Source organism: Diadema antillarum, unplaced genomic scaffold, assembly GCF_040938485.1.
Source record: "Diadema antillarum isolate AM-2024a unplaced genomic scaffold, OU_Dant_1.0 scf00000192, whole genome shotgun sequence".
Classification (NCBI taxonomy): Eukaryota; Metazoa; Echinodermata; class Echinoidea; order Diadematoida; family Diadematidae; genus Diadema; species Diadema antillarum.
Genome location: NW_027271081.1, coordinates 3,816,513 through 3,837,266, shown reverse-complemented (window position 1 = coordinate 3,837,266; position 20,754 = coordinate 3,816,513).

Below are 20,754 nucleotides of genomic sequence, written 5' to 3'. Positions count from 1 at the left end.
TATGAAACAACACAAACACAAACACACACACAAAAAAAGAAAGAAAAGGGGGCGGGGAAGAAGAAGAAGAAAGAGACAAGTTGTTCCAAACTTTTATGTATTTAGGCTAAGAATTTCCAGATTTCAACATCATAAGAGCGGTTGGATTCTAGCACGAAAAGCGGGTAAAGAGGTGGTATTCACAATGATGAAGTAATGCCTTATCATACAACAAAACCTCATCAAATAATAATGCCACGACAAATGGCATCAGAAATTTCATTATGCGATAAAACTATAAGTAAAGCATCCTACAACCGTTTTGCTATATAATATAGACCGATCTTTGCTTTATGATTATGATTTATGCCAACAACAAACTAGACCGATCACGTTTTTCGTATGATGACTGCAATACTCCCTGATCACCATGCAGTATGATACTGAATTCAATGATTGATCAATTTCATCATATCATTATCTTCATTTCTATCTTGCATAATTTATATTCCATAGACACGGACTCACAGAATCACGTCACCTATCTCTACTCCAATCACTCCAATTCATCTTCCGAAGATGTTCACTTACGAGAGAATCCTGTCAAAACAACAGCAAACAAACAATAAACATAATATGATGTTATAGAATATGATTACGTGCTTCGACTAACTCTTGTTCTTCCTTCTGCAGACGACAAACGTGAAGACAACTGAATACCTTCATGGTGCACAGTGGTCTTACAAAGTAGTCGAGTGTACCTAATCCATCGCTTCTCAGTCTTTTCCCCCTCCCCCTTTAAAGAAAAGAAACGAAACCATTGTCCGACGGATTGTATTTGCTCTGCCCCAGAGAACAATTTTAGCCATTCTCTGTCCCAAAGTGCTGTTTTGTTGGCTAAAGCGCATTTTCTTTCTATATTGGAAGGCCTACTAAAAGTAAAGACTTGTGTGGGGATTCCTTCATCGTCGCAACATCTTATAAAACGTCCTTTCGTTTTCAAACATCCACATGGCAGTGAAGCGGATTGATGGAGTTTCATTAGAAAGAAGGGCTCGATAATGAACTTAATAGCTCTTCCTATTGTTGAACTCTCGACTTAAATTAACCCCCTTCCTGGCTCTCTCATTGCAGCCTTTGATAACAGCTTTTCCCTTTCTCTGCGAATTATTCGGCGTCCATTTTTTGAGATGGAAAGAGCCTAAAGTGGCCTTCTATAACGCTTTAGGCTGCAATAATCCGTTTTACTCGTGGTAAGAAGGGGTGAAGGTAGAAGGTTGTTTTAATCTCACTTAGTTATCAAGAGGAAGGGGTTGGACAAAGTTTGATTAGCTTCTTGTGTTCGCTTTAGGCTTCGATATAGTTCTTTACAATGTGTCGGTGATTCGAAACGAACTCTTTTTAATCTATATAGGAACGGCCATTTCATGTTCACGCACCATCAGCGTACTTTAATAGTTGACTAATGCTTGAATGAATGCGTTCTAAATCAAGCATACGGTTGTCTTGAGTTCATCAAACGCGATCAAGCGACAGGTCTTTCCGGTGCATCACCCGTAATCTGGGACTTCCAAGGGCTACCTGCAGAATGCCGTAATGAAGTATTTCATTCAAAGCTTGGAATAATGAAAACGGAATTACTTGAGTGTTGGTGATGAGAACAGTTACAATGTTCTAAGTAATACTGTTGTCTTTCCTAGTCTTATCAGTGAGTTGGACATCTGCCTCCCCGGTCTTTCCGTGGCCAAACGAAGTATGGTTATCGAGCTAGTTGTCTCTCAAAATCCACTGTAAAATCCAATGACAAAGTGCTCGCGAAATTTTCGTTGATACTACATGAGATGTATGTGTAAAGTGGTGGAGTCACATGCCCACTTTACTGTATAGATAGTACTGGCAGAAAGCTGGAATATAGTAGCTTTCATACCAAGACATGTAATATAAGTTTATGGAGCAACTTGCCCATTTTAGTGTACATAGAGTTTGTAGAACCAGAAAGCTGGATTCTATTCATTACCAAGAGACAATAGCCGCTTGGTACACAGTGTATTATATAGTGCCACCACGCAACCTAAAGGTTGAATGAGTTTATGAAACAAAAGAGGTACTGCCACCGTACTTGAATAGTGGATTTAGTGGCAATGACTGGACAGTGGCAATGACTGGACAGTGACTTAGAGATAGAAAACCACATAAAAGTGGCTGATATTGTTCTATGTTACTTTGAAGTTTGCCACTTTGTGATGCCGTACAAAGAACCAGAGTACAGCATACATGTAGAATGCTTTGTATTAAGTTTCTTTCTCAATCTCCCTCTCTCCCTCCCCTATCTCTCCCTCTGCCTCTTTGTCTCTCTCTCTCTCTCCCTTACCATTCATGGTCAGTTTTTGTATAAAGTTTTTGTATAAAGTTTCTTTGAGAAGGGTTAGTCAGGAAAGCTTGGGTATGTCACAAGAGATGAGTATTATGGGATAGTAGGAGCAGGAGAGTGTACATAATATATATTGGAGTTGATACTTCTGTTCGGAGTCTCTCTCCCCAAGCCCTGTGAAGTGGAAGGACGTGTTCCAGTTTCTCCGAGACCAAGCTGTTATACTTAAATGTTTTAGTGGAGAAACTCAACCTTTTACATTTATACACGAAGTTCCGTCCTGACATAACCAAGTCATGTCCAGTGTACGACAGTTCAAAGTTGATAAGATGTTTTGAATGACATTTTATGGACGCTTTGCTGTACATTCGAAACAATCTGTTATGTTGGTCGGTCTAAGGAGAAGTCAACCGACTACTTAGTGCTTTGTGGACCAGACATACAGTTTCAAGAATTTGCAGCAAGCCCGAAGTTACCTTCATTTGGACAAGGACCCCCCCCCCCCCCCCCCAACTGTGAGTCAACTCAACGCAGAGATGCCTTCTGGTCATCGTTCGCGGACCCTCTTCACTTCATGGATTGAGCGCTCCAACGAGATTCGCCATCAGGTAGCATGTTAATTCGACCGCGAGGACTGTATTTGTGAGCATTTTGCGCGAAAATTGAATGGTCTAGTGCATGACCCAATCCCCATCATTGAATATCAGAGTGGACTTATATGTGAGTACATTCTTATCTCTGTCATTTGTATATGTATAATAACTTTTTTTATTTTTCATGGTTCAAAGAGATCAAACTGATTGCTCTGATGCGTGACCTTGAATAAATCTCAACACCAACAAGGTGATTAATGTAATCCAATGTGTACCACATTGTCTTTGTCACTGCTTTGACGCCCACATATTTGGTTTGTTTAATGTTTCTGTGTGATAGATCCATTTGGATGAAATTATGTATTCGGGGTGAGAATAAGCCATCCTGACAAGTGACTTTATTCTACAGTACACATACACTAACACCCCCTTACATAAATTGGTGTCAGGAGTGGGATAGTCAAAGTAGGTGTTGAGATCTATCTCATGAGTCTGCCATTAAATCATTATATTTTTGTACATTTATTCTGCCACACCTATTGTGAAGCACTGCATCTCGCAAGGTTGTTTTAGAGTTAATATGTCAAGCGTACATTGAATTACCAAATTCAAACATAGAAAGATTGTTTTCTGTTCGAAGCAATAGTATGCCCGCTGCCGACAGGCGACAAGGTTGAATGAGGGTTTACCTGCTTGATGTATTGATTTTACATGCTTGAGTTCGATTGATAGTTTGAGCAATAGATTAGATGCATGTTATTGGTCCTTCTCAAATTTAGATCTTTTGATGACAATTTAATTTCAAAGTGTTTTTAGGATTTTTTTAGTGGTAGTATACATACACTGCAGAACAATGAATAGGAATGAGGCAACTCCGGTGTCTGAAGGGGCATCACACTCCACACCTTCATCTAGTCAAGGGGCTACACCTGTATTGACCCTCCCGTATATTCCTATGCATATAACCATCCCAGTCTTTTCGGGAAGTGATGTAGATTCCTCTTTGGGGATAGAAGAGTGGATTGCGCGGGTAAAGGCTGCATTTAGGGTGTGGAACACTCCAGCTGATCAGAGAGCACAGATAGTCATTCATCACTTGGCTGGAGAGGCTCGACGGGAGGTGCTGGTGCTAGATGAATCTGTGCGGGATGATGCTGAAAAAGTATTTACAGCTCTACGGGAAATATACGGGGACAAGGAAACCGCTGCATCGTTACTTAACAGGCTCCACTCAAGGGTTCAGAGGAGGGGAGAGAACACGCGTACATTCGCACTGGCGCTACAGGAGCTGGCCCAAAGAATAAAGCGCAAATACCCAGCCTACCTCCCAAAGATGGACGATATTCTGTGTGGGTGCTTTCTCGAGGGCTTGAGGCAGGGAGCGGCGAAAGTGGCAGTAACGCGACACTATCGCCGGGACGGAGCAGCCAGCTTTGCTGAGTTGAAGGAGGAGGCCAGGCGTATCGAGGAGGAGGAGGAGGAAGGAAGTGGCGGAAGAGAGACCAGTACACATGCATCTGTCTACGCTGTGCATGGCGGTGCCTCAGGAGGAGCAAGGAGCAGCGATGCGTTGGTGTTACAACTCGCAGAAGAAATGAAAACTCTTCGCCTGGTTGTTACCCAACTCCGCCAGCAAATGGGTCATGGGAATATCAACTCACAAGGGGCCAGAGGAAGAGGGAGAGGAAGAGGAACCCCAAACCCCAACTGGGATGAAAGTGGCCGACCCAGATGCTTTCGTTGTGGCCAGTTTGGTCACATGGCTCGAGAATGCCCACCAAGGCCCGGCCTGCCACCTCAGCATCCCAATACCGACACACAAACACCACCACTTGCATCAAACAGCGTTAACCAGTTTTTCCACCAGGGAAACTAGAACTCTCCGGCGCCAAGGGCCAAGCGGCGGAGACCCAACACCAAGGCCCCACATCAACTGAAACAACCAATCACATTGTTGGAGAGCACCTTTTAGCCACTGCCAAGATTGAAGGCGTCAATATTTCCTGCATTCTTGACACTGGTAGTCAGGTATCCACCATCTCGAAAAGCTGTTTAGAATCTCTTCAAATTCACCAAAACAAACCGGAGCCGTTGCCATGGTTACGCCTGAGGGGTGCAAACGGTTTAGAAGTGCCGTATACTGGGTGTGTTGAACTGCAAATGGAAGTTCTTGGCCAAGACTTGGGAAAGGTGAGCATGTTAGTGGTTGAAAAAGCTCCTTCATCGTCATCTCCATGTTTGTTAGGGATGAATGTGATTCGTTTGTGTAGCACGCAACTTTTCAGTTCAGATGGCAGGAAGCATCTCCATTCCAGTTCAACGGCCAGCAATGCAGCGTGGAAACAGGTGCTATCGGTAAAAGAAGAGTTGGACAGCCCCAGCGGCAGGTATATGGTACATCCTGCATCGAAGCGTGTGCGACTGAAGGCTGGATGTGAACAGATTGTGATGGGGGTATGTCGGGCAGTTCAACAGAAGGATGAGCTTGTCGGATTAGTGGAGGCATGCCACTCAGGCAACTTACCAAACGATATACTTACAGGTCGCGCGGTGGTGACGGCAAGAAAGGGAGTCGTGCCTGTTCGAGTTATTAACCACAGCCACAGTGATGTTTTCATAAACCGCAGCACTCAGCTTGCAGTGCTACACACTATCGGACCTGACGCAGTGATGGGGAGCCACCAGGTGCAGCTTGAACAGATTGATGGAGAAACACTTCAGGTGTCAGTCTCACAGCCGCCCTTCCCCGATGATGTGGTATCCAGCATTGATGTATGTACAGATGGCCTGACGGATACGCAACTGGAGCAGACAGGACATCTGTTGGCTAAACACCATCGAGTGTTCTCCCATGGAGAGAGTGATTACGGGCGAACCAATCTCAGCACCCACTCAGTACCAACAGGCGATGCCCCACCACATAAAGAACCGTTCCGGCGTATTCCTCCCCAGCTCTTCAAGGAGGTGAAGGACCATCTCAACAACCTTCTGGAGAATGAGATCATCCGAGAGAGCTCGAGTCCCTGGGCATCACCCATCGTCCTAGTGAAAAAGCGGGACGGTAGTCTACGTCTGTGTGTGGATTATCGCAAATTGAATGCGAAGACAAGAAAGGATGCGTTCCCCTTGCCCCGCATCGATGAATCTTTGGATGCTCTCGGTGGTGCCCAGTATTTTTCCACGCTGGATCTCGCCAGTGGGTACTGGCAGGTGGAGATGAAGGAGGAGGACAAAGAGAAGACAGCTTTCACCACGCCCATGGGGTTATTTGAGTTCAACCGTATGCCATTTGGCCTCTCCAATACCCCAGCCACATTCCAACGTTTGATGCAACGCTGCCTGGGAGACCAAAATTATGATACTCTCCTCATATATCTGGATGACGTCATAATTTTCTCACGTGACTTCGACACCCACCTGGCCAACCTGGACAGAGTTCTGACTAGATTGTGGGAGGCTGGACTAAAGGTGAAACCGTCCAAGTGTCATCTGTTCCAGAAAGAGGTGAGATACCTCGGGCACGTCATCTTTGCTGACGGCATCTCCACAGACCCCGACAAGTGCAAAGCGCTAGAGGACTGGCCCCAACCTCAGAATGCCAAGGAAGTCCGCATGTTTCTCGGCTTTGCTGGCTACTACAGACAATTCGTGAAAGACTTCGCGAGGATCGCAAAGCCTCTCTTTGCCCTGACTGGCCAGCCTAAGAAGGGAAAGAGAAAGAAACAGGCGGCACCCCAGCAATTCATATGGACAGATGAGTGCCAGGCAGCATTTGACACACTTCGACAATGTCTCATGTCCTCCCCAGTACTTGCCTATCCAGACTTTCGCCGGCCATTCAAGCTGTACACCGATGCAAGCAATCTCGGTCTGGGAGCTGTACTTTCTCAGGAGATAGATGGAGAGGAAAAGGTAGTCGCCTATGCAAGCCGGGGCTTACGGAAAGCTGAGCGCAACGATGCCAACTACAGTGCCTTCAAACTTGAATTGCTGGCACTGAAGTGGGCAGTCACAGACAAGTTTAAGGACTATCTCCTCGGCTCCTACGTCGACATCTACACAGACCACAATCCCCTAGTACATCTGGACACAGCAGGACTGGGAGCTACCGAGCAGCGATGGTTAGCAAAACTGTCAAACTTCGACTTCAAGATCCACTACAGACCAGGCAGAGTTAATGCGAATGCAGATGTTCTATCGCGACTTCACCCTCAAGAGAACACAGTGCACGAAGAGGATGTCATGGATGACGTTGAAGTGTTTCAGACTGTGGTCGACACTGGAGAGGAGGGAACATTTGTTTTACCAGGTTTGTCTGTGGAGGAGATGATGAAGCATCAGGCAGAGGACCCAGATATTTCTCGAGTGTTGGAACACTTCCGACGAGGAATGAAGCCCACACCAGCACAAAGGAGGGAGTACAGCAACACCACTCGCAAACTCCTTGACCAGTGGGACAGGCTCTCATTAGAAGCTGGTGTCCTCTATCGACGACGGTATAACCACCAACTAGGGAAAGAAGAGCTGCAAATCCTCCTACCGAACGAGCTGCATGATATGGCCCTACATGCATTACATAATGAGATGGGTCATTTTGGGGTGGAAAGAACGGTAAAACTGGCAGAAGAGCGGTTCTTTTGGCCGCAAATGAGAGAAACCATCAGTCAGTGGTGTTTGCGATGCCGAGAATGCACCCTCCGTCGTCCCCAGCCGAGTATGATGGCTCCTCTCGTCCCAATCAAAGTTTCAGCACCTCTGGAACTCGTTGCCCTCGACTTCCTCACACTAGAACGTTCAGTTGATGGATATGAGAATGTTTTGGTAATAACAGACCATTTCACTAAATTCTGCGTAGCTGTTCCCACTCGAGATCAAACAGCAACAACGACTGCTCGTGCTCTGTGGAGGAATTTTGTCCTTTGCTATGGCTTCCCGCAAAGCATACTCACCGACCAGGGAGCAAACTTCGAATCCAAGCTGATCAAGGAGCTGTGTGAGTTGTATGGAGCAGAGAAGAGGAGAACCACTCCATACCACCCTGCCGGAAATGGGCAATGCGAGAGGTTCAACCGAACACTCATCTCCCTGATCCAGACTCTGGAGAGTGAGAAGCGTAGAAGATGGCCACAATATCTCCACTCACTAGTGTATTCGTACAATAACACCGCTCACTCATCCACTGGTTTCACACCTTTCTACCTCCTCTTCGGAAGGCATGCTCGCCTCCCACTAGATGTCTCCCTTGGTATCGATAGAAATAGCAACCGAGGCGGTGACGTGTCGGACTGGGTAGATACTCACCACGAGGAGCTACTAGCTGCCCACAAACTCGCAAGAGAGCATCTGTCGAAGACGGCAGAAGCCAGGCAGCAGCAGTACAACAAGAAGGTGAGGGATTGCCCATTGCTCGTGGGAGAGCGAGTTCTGCTCAAAAACCATGATCCCAAACGGCCGAAAAAGATCAACGACAAGTGGAGACAGAGCCCATTTATCATCGTAGGGAGGCCAAATCCAGATCAGCCTGTGTACAAAATAGTGCCAGAAACTGGTTCAGGTCCGGAGCGGACGGTACATCGAAACGAGATAAAGCCATGCCAATTTCTGACAGAGGAGCAGGATGAAACAAGTGAAATGGCTCCAAACTGGAAAGACACACCACGTCCCCCACATCCCCCTCATCACCCTGTTCCCGCGGATAACACACCACCAAACCCCCCTCTTCTGGCGGTCTGGCAGCCTCCATCATCTAGTGGTCTACCCCAAGATGCAGCCGCTGCCCCGCATCCACCCTCTTCCCCATTGCCACAGTCCCCCGATAGGTTTATAGAATTACCATCTCCCCATCTCTTGCCCCCATTAGAGCAAAGCCCACAGCCAGAAGTACGGAGATCAGGCAGGTCTACTTTAGGGGTACCACCCATGCGATATACAGCTTCTGACTACATTGTAGAGACAGAGGAAAAGCCCATTGTTTTAGGTGTGGAGTGGCTTGCCTCTGGTGTCGCGAGAGCGCAGAAAGAAGGATGTTTTGAGAGTGACACAACTGAAGCTTGGTCTAAAAGCCTAGCCAAGTTAAAGTTGAGGTTGTAATACCATGTATATTATTGTGCTTATATTGTTATGCTATGTGTACGTTTTAAGTTTTAGAACTCACAAGAATAGACTTCATTACTGTCATCTTTAAGGATGGCACGAAATACTAACATAGTGTAATTGATGAGAATATATACTGTTGAAGTAGATGGCAGTAGATATGGTTGTATACTGACTATCATGATTAACATAAATGATGAAAACGATAGTTGTGGTTTACATGCTACACGCATTGCACATTCAATGTGAAAGATGCAACAACACTGATTTATCATTGGTAACTTAATTTGTTGAGTTATAAATGCAATAGTAGGAGAGAGTTACTTTGGATTTACTTCATATGTACATTGTACCTCATTACATGTACACTTGTATGCATGATGTCTTTTCAAATTGACCCATCTAACTGTGATGGGATAGGTTTTTGGTAACCCTCCTCTTTCTCACTGTATTAAAATGAATTTTGTAAATAATATATTTTGTATATTTATGTAAATAGCAATGTAAAGAAGATGCATGGTATGCATTATCATCATGACGTGGAAGTCATGATTCCTTTAAAGCAGGGAGGTATGTAAAGTGGTGGAGTCACATGCCCACTTTACTGTATAGATAGTACTGGCAGAAAGCTGGAATATAGTAGCTTTCATACCAAGACATGTAATATAAGTTTATGGAGCAACTTGCCCATTTTAGTGTACATAGAGTTTGTAGAACCAGAAAGCTGGATTCTATTCATTACCAAGAGACAATAGCTGCTTGGTACACAGTGTATTATATAGTGCCACCACGCAACCTAAAGGTTGAATGAGTTTATGAAACAAAAGAGGTACTGCCACCGTACTTGAATAGTGGATTTAGTGGCAATGACTGGACAGTGGCAATGACTGGACAGTGACTTAGAGATAGAAAACCACATAAAAGTGGCTGATATTGTTCTATGTTACTTTGAAGTTTGCCACTTTGTGATGCCGTACAAAGAACCAGAGTACAGCATACATGTAGAATGCTTTGTATTAAGTTTCTTTCTCAATCTCCCTCTCTCCCTCCCCTATCTCTCCCTCTGCCTCTTTGTCTCTCTCTCTCTCTCCCTTACCATTCATGGTCAGTTTTTGTATAAAGTTTTTGTATAAAGTTTCTTTGAGAAGGGTTAGTCAGGAAAGCTTGGGTATGTCACAAGAGATGAGTATTATGGGATAGTAGGAGCAGGAGAGTGTACATAATATATATTGGAGTTGATACTTCTGTTCGGAGTCTCTCTCCCCAAGCCCTGTGAAGTGGAAGGACGTGTTCCAGTTTCTCCGAGACCAAGCTGTTATACTTAAATGTTTTAGTGGAGAAACTCAACCTTTTACATTTATACACGAAGTTCCGTCCTGACATAACCAAGTCATGTCCAGTGTACGACAGTTCAAAGTTGATAAGATGTTTTGAATGACATTTTATGGACGCTTTGCTGTACATTCGAAACAATCTGTTATGTTGGTCGGTCTAAGGAGAAGTCAACCGACTACTTAGTGCTTTGTGGACCAGACATACAGTTTCAAGAATTTGCAGCAAGCCCGAAGTTACCTTCATTTGGACAAGGACCCCCCCCCCCCCCCCAACTGTGAGTCAACTCAACGCAGAGATGCCTTCTGGTCATCGTTCGCGGACCCTCTTCACTTCATGGATTGAGCGCTCCAACGAGATTCGCCATCAGGTAGCATGTTAATTCGACCGCGAGGACTGTATTTGTGAGCATTTTGCGCGAAAATTGAATGGTCTAGTGCATGACCCAATCCCCATCATTGAATATCAGAGTGGACTTATATGTGAGTACATTCTTATCTCTGTCATTTGTATATGTATAATAACTTTTTTTATTTTTCATGGTTCAAAGAGATCAAACTGATTGCTCTGATGCGTGACCTTGAATAAATCTCAACACCAACAAGGTGATTAATGTAATCCAATGTGTACCACATTGTCTTTGTCACTGCTTTGACGCCCACATATTTGGTTTGTTTAATGTTTCTGTGTGATAGATCCATTTGGATGAAATTATGTATTCGGGGTGAGAATAAGCCATCCTGACAAGTGACTTTATTCTACAGTACACATACACTAACACCCCCTTACATATGTTACAGGGTATGATTTTAAAAAGCCTCTTCTTCACTTGACTCTGTTATCATCATCCCAAAATGCGCACTCACCGTTTGAAGAGTTTGTTTGCAAAAACCGATAAGTCCATATTTGCCAAATGGAGATATTTGCGATTAAAGGTCAAGAAAAATAAAGAGAAGAATAGGAAAATTTTTGCTTCTTTTGACCATAACTTCAGAAATGTATCTTTATGTGTAGTGACCAATATATGATTTAAAAGGTATTATTTTGTGCTTTATGACAGAGACCGTACTTCAAAATCTTCAAAAATGGACTTATCGGTTTTTGCAAACAAACTCTTCGTTTGTAGCTGTGTTCAGAAGGCACATACACCTAGCTCATAAATGCATATTTTAGTATATATCTCTAAGATGCACTTGCACCTCCTGTTTTAACAAACTAAATTACGATTATAGATTTTCCAAGAATGCTGCGCTTTCAAGCTTTCCCTTTTTGATTCAGCCCATTCAATCTCATCTGTACATGATATATTGTTCATTGACTATGATAAATCTGTATTATATTATATGCTTTCAATTGCAGCCTTAGTTTTGTGTTTTGTATAACGTATTTTCTGTGTAAATTTGCTTATAAAAAAGTAGCAGAAACCAATAAATGTAAACGAAAATAAAATCGCTTTTCAAAGAGCTGCACCCTATGGACTTTTCTATCATGTAACTGCGGAATATGTTTGCTCGCCCTGTGTGTTTTTTTGTAATCTTTTCGTTATGTTTCTTGGTATTTGTATTTATTCATCAAAACAAGACAAAAACACAAAAACGTGAAGCACTGAACTTGAAGCACACTCGTGAGAACCTGTTTTCTCTTTTTTTTTCGGTGCGTCGGAAATCATTCAAGCACTGGGCGAAATTGGTAAGAAATAATAATGATGGAAACAAAAAACGAGAAAAACAAAACAAAAGAAGAACATGAAGAATGTATGATGATTACAATGAGAACGACAACGAACGACGATGACGATGATGGGGTTGAAGACAAACAAGAAGGAGATACAGACAACTGGTGATGAATGATGTTTGTTTCTTTGATTTGCTTAAAAAGATGGCCCTGAGTATAAAGACGGTGCAGTTTTTTCTGGGAAACCCTTTAACTTTTTTTTTCTCAAAATGTTTGGGAGACCCCAGAGTATATAAAATTCAATAACACTCATGAATATAGATATGATTACTTACCATAACCTTTCTTTACATCATACCTCCTCGCGGTCTGAAACGCAACTAACAAAGTAAGGATTACACGTTACTCCAGAAGCGTGGCCTCTAGTTAAGTGCTTTCAGTCGCAAGCGAAGATGATAGTGAACTTAATCACACTCGTGTCGCTAAGCCTAATTCGGATGAGCTCCGAGTTAAATTACTTTCCTTTTAGCTGGCACCTACCCTTTTCTTCATACGTATCCTTACAACTTTGTTGCGAACGGCCATCCTGCCCTTAAAGCTAAAGGAAGAGAAAGAAGCAAATCGAAAGTAAACACTTGAATGTCGGAAAGAGTCGATCTGCGCGTTGAGGTAGCAGAACCCTTGTCACCCATTCAGAAAGTTAATGAACACTCGATTATACTTGAGCGTCCGTAGTTTGTCTCGTAAGCGAAGTAAACAGAATATCGGCGAGTTTGAAGTCGTGTGTGCCTTGAAGCGTGCCGATCGCACCTTTTGTTTTGAAGACTTCAACCCATTTCGAGCTCCCGGTAGATACACGGGTTTCTTCTTAGGAGCTGTTTATTTCGGTGTTTATTATAGTTTCAAAGGTTTCGAGCCAAGGCTTCTAGAAAACAAGTGAGGCGCCTCCCATCTTGACTTTCCCTTTCGAGTAAAAACACAAACCACACAACAAACAAACATAAAAGATGTTCGCTTATACTGGACAGCACTTAAGTGCTACCGAGTTTGTTTTTAAATCTCTGCAGTCAAGTTCAGACAATAAATGCAGAATAGGCAGTCATACGGTTTCAGCGGCTACTGGACAATATTATTACAGCACAAGTTTTTATAGATTGGCATGATTGGAGAGATAAGATGGAGGGGACCAGATCGGTCAGGGATGCTAGCTTATGTAGTTGTACATGTAGTTTGTTCGTTTGTTTAGTTTTATTCGTAACCAAGTCTACGAAATGGTAGCATTTACTCACTACTCTTCTAAAATGTGGACATACTTGTTTTTCTTTGAATCAAAATAATGGGTACTGCCTATCATACATAGGGATTCGTCTCCATAAACCATACACGCTCCAACTAGTTCTTGTCAGATTAGCGCTATATTTTGTTTATAAGAAAACGCCTTCCATTATGGTTGATCCTGATATCATTGATGCAACGGGGCTCATTCATGAGCGTTGATTTTGTTTACAGATGTGAAGTCGTATGCTTTCCATAGGGAAAATATCATCAGAGCATGTTTTGCGATCACGTTGTCATATAATATCTTGACAATTCAAACCTGTTCAAATAATTCTGTCCGATGACCGAACTGTTAAAATTTGACGATCTCCCCTATGGGTTTACATATCGCTAGATTACAGGTTAGTTTGGAAATTGCTTCACATAATATGCTTTATCTTAATATCATGTGGATTTTACTAGGAAATTCAAATGACTGAAAAAAAGTGACAATTATATACTAATCAGTTTGATGACTGAAATTGAGAGTTATACCAAGATGTCCTTACTTGCAGGCAGTACAATCATATTCTGGCAATTTTGAGCATTTTCCCGCAAAATTCCACGTCCTGAATTTGAAAATCAAATAAATCTTGAATTTTATTTTGTTTGTGTGTGTGTGTTTTTTTTTAATCGAGAGTTATTAATTGGCACAAAAAGAGTTATTTCTGTCCATAAAGCCAGTGTGCCTAGCTGTATTACTTTTGAAAATTGAGGTTAAATGTTTCTGATTTCGATCTAGTAAGGGACCTCTCTTATGGCATGCATGCATCTATTACTATACTATAGGGAGGCTCCTGTCAAACAACGTGTGTCTTTTTTAAAGATTTTTCTTTTATGGCGATCTTTTCTGTCATGTTTTGTTATTGTTGTTGTTGTTGTTGCAGTTGCTGTTATTTTTGTTGTTGTTGCTGTTTTTGTTGTTGTTGTTGTTGTTACCACAGAATCTGCACGTTTCCCAAATTGGATGTTTCAGAGGATTGCATTTGAAACATAATGCTTTGTGTGTAGGGATCAACCAGAATGAGCTGGATTGCACAGAATGATGTGGAATCAGTGCTCCTCATAGAAAGGAACCCGCAACATAATCCATATGAATACTCCCATGTGAAGAGTTGGACAAATCCGTTTAACAGTATTGTATATACTTCAAAACGCGGACACACTTTCTTCTCACCTGTCCGCTCGATCAAATACGACTACTACGACAGTGATTTCCGTGATTGATTGACGGAAAGATATTCGACGTTTATATCATTACCCAAAGTCCTTAAGAGATTATCGTTCCATTAGCCAGATTACTCATCCTTCCGGATTTCGGTTGCAAAGAAAAAAAAAAGGAAATGTGAGGGACAATATTCAAATTCTTGTCTTTCTTTCGATTAAACGCTTGCGGATGAACACAAAGAATCCGGGACTTGAGGGAATAATCCTGTCTTTTCTGTCAGTAAAGTTGCTGCCACGAAGGAAAGAAAGAGTTAGTGGATGGACGCGGTGATGTTCTGTACCAAGTACGCCCTGAATCTTACGAATAAAAAAAAGAAGAAAAAACCCCTCTGGAATGAAGATGTTACAGGCAGATTTTCTCACCTACGATATTTGAGAAGAGACGCGCAATATGACGCGCTCACACGTTAATACCTTTGCCAACTCTATTTTCTTACGCATCTTTCTTTCACTGTCCTAGATCTTATGTATACCACGTACTACAGTATTTGTGAGTGGAGAAGAGTCAGATCATCAAAGGTTATAGATCGGACACATCTTTACCTAAAGTGTCCTGTCAGGTTTTTTTTTTTTCGCTTTCTAATTATCGTGATTGACAGAGATATTCAATGAAATGAAATGGATTGAAGTAAATGAGTAAAAGTATATTGCTCTTTTGTCAAATGAAGCATGTCATTGTCTTGGTCCTGTCTTGGGGACTATTATGGGAGTATTATGAAATTGAAATTTGTGTTTTTTTATGTCTTACAGACATAACTGATTGCATAATTTCCGTTATCGCATGCATGCCATGGTTTTCAGCTGGCATACAGAAAACTAAAACTTTCAGGGACGCCAGATCTTTCTGTTGAAGATGCGTGTATAGAGAATCATTCCTGTACATCTCAATTGTAATGTTTTCTTCTTTTTTATTATTTGGGTTTTGGAGGGGAAGGCGGATATCATTTTAAGTTGTGTGAATATTGCAGCATGAGAAAAGGAAGGAATATATAATTGTACGCATATTACTTTTCGCACACAGTTCGTCTGAGTTTATTGTGGGTATTTTTGTTTAATTTCGAGCGTAACAGCCGACCCACCATACGGACCCCTTGCGAGTCACTGATCACTCCGTAACTCTTGAAGATGTAATAAAATTGTTCATATCCCTGCAAATGGTGTATTGTTCAAAGTTTTTAGTGCTCCACCCACTAAACAAGTACAAGAGGTGTTGGCACCTAAGTTTCCACTCCCCCTCCAGTTTCTATTCTCCCCTATGCAACCGCTTTATTTCTATGTCCGAGTTTTATCGCATAATGTGACAACAAGTTTTCACTTCAGGAAATGCTGTTGTGCAAAAAAGGGTCGAAAACTCTCCTAAATCTCTCTTAATGGGGGGTAAAACCTTTTGGGGTATCTGCGCAGCTCACACCTGCACACTCCAACCATCAGAATTCCTTTCTTCCGAGGTGTAAAAATGAACGCGGGAATCAAAAGAGTCGAGCTTTTAGCGCGGTTTGTCCATTCCGGTAAGCATGCTAAGACGGACGTAGTATTTGCGTATAGGGCGACAAATGCAGCTATAAGGACACACTTAGTGGAGACTAATTGATTCCTTTTGGGGGGAAAATGAGAGAGAAAATGTTGAGGAACAAATATTTGCACCCAACCAAGCATCCCATAGGTAACAATTCGTACGTTTGTATACCGCGTTCCTCTCGCTCCATACTCTCTGCCTGTTTCTGTCATGCGTATTCTACATTTTTTTTCTGTTTCTCTCTCTTGCTCTCTGCCTCTCTCTCTCTCCCCCACCCCCTCTCTCTCTCGTCAAAATGTAAAATTCAGTGAAAATTTCAGAGATATCATCGAATTGATAAGTCAGTTTGTCTCTAGAATTTTGATGCGCCTCGCGCATGAAATTCTTTGCAATTTATTTCTTCGCAGTTTTGACGCATAATTCACATTACAAATTCCATATTCACCATGCATGTTCACTTGTCTTTGTCATTCTTTCCTTACTGTTAATGTTTTTTTTTTTAATATTGCATATTCTCCTTGTCATTCAGCACCGTTCACTGTGACTGTGCACGTCCATAAATTGCGAGCTGCCTTTGCAACAGGCTAATAGGTCTTTTTGTACGTACTTTTCATGAAATGGCCGCATTTTTATGTATCCTAGTTTCTGTTTTTCTCTTTTATGATTGCAATCATCACTGTAAATCAGTTCCCCTCCTCTGTAAGAGGATTCTTGTCAATTGTTATCATTGATTTGATAGCGTTCGTGATAAAAACGCAAGAGACATGCGTCATCCACCAAGGCAGCGGCTGTACGGCGCGCAGCTGGCCGGCACGTGCTGTACCAAACGCCAGAGCGACGTTGCAGCCACGCGCGCACACTTCCGAGGCGCGTGGCGCTTCCAGAGCGCTGCAAAGTTCAAAAGGAGTATAATAATAGTTGTGTGATCGGGAATGCGGTTTCCTTGAAGCAAGTATGACAGCGGGTTGAAATGGAGCGGAAGGAGACTCGATAAAATCGTGAGTTTCTCTCAACCTCGCTGTTGTACCTCAATATAAAAGGTTATGCAAGGTCAGAGAGTATCCCGTCCGATCATCCAATATGAAATTTTGATTCAATGGCTTTTGTTAATCAACTGACATAGGTCGACTGTACTGATGGAAAGAGATTGTAAAACTTAATATAGATAAAGGAAGACAGAAAGAGAATGGAGGGCGGGGGGTGATAGAAAGGGGGCATAACAAGACCAGAGAGATTAGAACGGCTTCCACATGCGCATACTTTTTATGACGTATAACACAGAATCATTGCTCCATTATGTGTCATACATGTAAGTCCACTCAAATTAAAAGCTTATTCATGAGTCCTTTTAACAAGGAAAAAAACATAACCTGTTACGTAGGCCTACCCCACCAAAACTTTTGAAAACTTTGGAATTTGCCTGATTTCGACCATGAACACAAGCATGATACAAAAACAGTCCGCGCTCGTACTGATGGCATTGAAGGTTCGTACATGTATTATACTTGGCGACGGGTGTCGCTAAAGATAATTATAATGTACAGTAGCTTTTTTTCTTGCAACACAAATAAAGTCACCATACAATAGAAATATCATGAAGCACAATAATGTAATTTTATAGTGTGCATTTTATTCTAACCAAATTGATAAATGAATTAACAATTGCTGGTCTATTCAAAACTTCAAAGTAGGTCTACTACGAAACGATGTCTCATTATGTTTGAAAATTTTGAGCTACTGCATGATCCTGTTGCCTTTTTTTAAAGATAGAGAACGGATTTTTGAAGAACACGATGTTTCGAACTAAAAGAGGAAGCTCCTTGTTCAATCATAATGGTAGTAGTATACAGCAATAGTATAGTAGAAGTAGTTGTAGTAGTAGTAGTAGCAGTAAATGTCGTAGTAGTAGTACAGTAGGAGCAGGTGGTATAGTAGTATCAGCAGCAGCAGTAGTAGTGGTATAGTAGAAGAAATAGTAATAATAGAGGTGAGTAGTGATAGGCATGTCTTAACAGGCGACTTATCATCATTAGCAGGAGCAGTATGGGAGGAGAAAGTTGAGGAGCAATAATGGCAGTTAAAGGTACTGTTTACTATTGGGAGCAGCGATTAAAAAAAACTGTTCAAGATATCACGTTTGATGCATTCGTGTAGGTCAGTTCTATCACAAAACATCATAATATACCATCAAAAATTTCGCAATAAAGCGAAAAATATGAGGAGATATCAGTATTTTTCTCACTAAACCATAACTCACTGATTAACTGTAGGCGGTTTAGTACATTTTATACATTTTGTATATTTAACAATACTTAACATAAATTATACTGATTCAAATTTTAACATTAGTCATTTCTATCCCTAACTCACATTTTAGAACTATTCTGAAGCACTAAATCTGGGGTTTTGTTTCATCTGCAAAATAGTAGTAGCTACTTTGTCAGAAGGTAAACTCCTGGTCAGTGACGAAGTGTGCTTTCTCCAGGTATGATAGCGGTCTACCAAAATTAATACAAAGACTCTTCACATCAGCAGCTTCTTTTTGGTGGTCCGAGTGGATACCATGCATCAGAGCACCTCAGCAAACGGGACATTCTTCGTCAACTTAGGAGGTACGAGGGTATCTCCTTGCTCTTATCACCAGGGGAGACACCGTGGCGCGTGTCTTGCGTGCCTTCATTGGTCTCAACTTCTTCCACGCGACATTCATTATCATCATCGTCACACAACACACACAAACAAACAACTCGTCAAATAAACAGAGCATTGTTTCCGTTCTTGAGGTTCAAACCTCCGGCCCCAATCCCCATTCTTCAGACCACGGTAGAGAAAGAAAGGTGGTTCGTATACCGCTTTACTCTTCGACTTCAAGCTATAACCAACCATCCCCGGTGTATTGTACCAGTGCAGTCGGTCAGTCAGTAAGGCGTCCAGTAATTTTGACGAGACAAGCATTGCATTGTTAGACGGGCATTGTTCAGCCAATAATCGAAAGACGCCATTAATTTTGATGGTCGTCTGAGGCTGGTGAAGGGGATTGTGTGTCTGTCTGTCAGTATGGTGTTATGAGAGTTTTTCGTGTATATGCGCGAGTGTGTTTTCAAAACCAGCACTCTGTAATAGGAGACCAAAAAGAGTGGTTTTCACCTAATGGATAGGGGGATAATTTACCACCCTTTGTATTCACCTAGGCCCTGTCGCGTCTTAATGAGAAATAAACCCTCTCTTAGGATGTAGAATTCTAATCGCTCAATTTGCTGAATGCAATATCGGTGTGTTTCTCCCATTTCCAATGGTGGCTACAGTACCTCACGAAAAATGGCAATAATAGGAGTGAACGGGTATTAAACAGGAAGTGAAAAGAGACGTGCCTAGAGGGTTTGGGGTGGTTTGCTTCCGACCCCCTTGTCAAGCTTACCTTTCACTTGATGTATGGCATCAATTGTGTTGCCTTTTTCATACTTAATAAGAGTCGGCAATTTAATTACTCTTAAAGAATTCGTAAAACTACATCTTTAGGTGGCTGTGGTACATTGTGTGATAAGCCCAAATGTGGTTAAGCGATTGTTTTCAGGCCCCCTTTTCAAAGGTCCTTAATCCCCGCCCCTACAACACTTTCAATCTCCCTTTTTCATTTATATCTTACTTTCATTATATTCGCATCGCCACTTTCGCCCTATATATTTTTCTCTCTTCCCTTTTCAAGACCTTGTTTTCTTACTCTTCATCATCCATCCTCCATCTTCTTTCTTCTTCTTCTGCTGCTGCTGCTGCTAATATTTTTACACCATTCTTCATCAATTATTCATCTAGTATGCTTTTCTTCCTTTTTATCTTTTAACTATAGTCTTGCTAGTAGGCCATCAGCCATTATAACTTTTGCCGTCATTCTCTACTTTCAGCATTATCATCACCACCAACATCATCATTGCCGATGCGACATCGTACGATGGCAGTTTACTCTGTAGTAGATCTATTGCCACAGATGCTCAGACTACTTTGAAGAATACTGCCCTCCTATATCAGTATTACTCTCACTTCTGTTAGATCTACTACTATCACCGCTACATAACAATACTCAGATATACTTTTCAGCCTATACTTCAAGGAGATCTGCGGCAGTCATCATGGTTTGTTTAGAATGACTCGTTTTGTCTGTAGATTTCTCCTTGTTCTAGCTGACAAAGTGTACCTTTCTTTACTTCTGATTACTGCTAACTGCTTCTACTTTGGTCACAAAACTCTGACTATCATCCCTTATAAGAAGCCGTGATTCTACAAATTGTTTGTATCTATTCGAATATACTTGTAACAATACGACGATACAGTGCAGGTTGAAAGAGAGAGAGAAGGATTACGTTGGTTCAGTAGGAATAAACGTTGAGAGGTTTGTCATAATGGAGAGAAATAGAGACACTCACACAGAAAAAAACCTACTTTTTTCTACCACATAATCTGAGCAAAGATCAAAATTATCCTATATATCCCTCCCCGTCATACACACGCACACACACAGACAGTCGCATAATAACATGAATACAGACGCGATCAATTCCTAAAGGGAGGGAAAGAGAAGCAAGAGAGAGAAAGAGGTGGGGGGGGGGGGTAGTAGCAGAGTTTTCCGTCAGATCTACAGATACGTTTTGGATTCT